This window comes from Nanorana parkeri, unplaced genomic scaffold, assembly GCF_000935625.1.
Source record: "Nanorana parkeri isolate BGI_ZX_2015 unplaced genomic scaffold, ASM93562v1 scaffold20, whole genome shotgun sequence".
Classification (NCBI taxonomy): domain Eukaryota; kingdom Metazoa; phylum Chordata; class Amphibia; order Anura; family Dicroglossidae; genus Nanorana; species Nanorana parkeri.
In genome coordinates, this window is record NW_017306288.1 from 2,138,892 (window position 1) to 2,139,277 (window position 386).

The following is a 386-nucleotide window of genomic DNA, read 5'->3' on the forward strand; positions in this document are numbered from 1 at the left end:
AAAAAAAGTCTAGATAAAAATAGAACTGCCTCTTTAAGAGCTTCCATCCCATTTTACTCTATGTTTACATAACAGTATGGACGCTACCACTCCGCACTGCTCTGGAGGGGGGACACTTTCTGGTCTCGCTGTCTCGCCACTGCCGTACAGCTAAACAAGGTGCGGCCTGATGACTTAGAGCCACCGAACGGCGCCAGTGGGCTCTCGGTCCGGTAAAATGAACGGTCTGGGCGGTACCAAGGAGGCGCTGTCCACGTAAACCACGCCTACTGCCCCCCGGGGGCTAATCCGGTGTTCTGTTGCCACGGCACTTGGAGAGCAGCGGGGTTCCATTTGTTGTCTGGAGGGGGAGGAGGAAGGAGGTCGGCCTGGCGAGTCATTGGCGG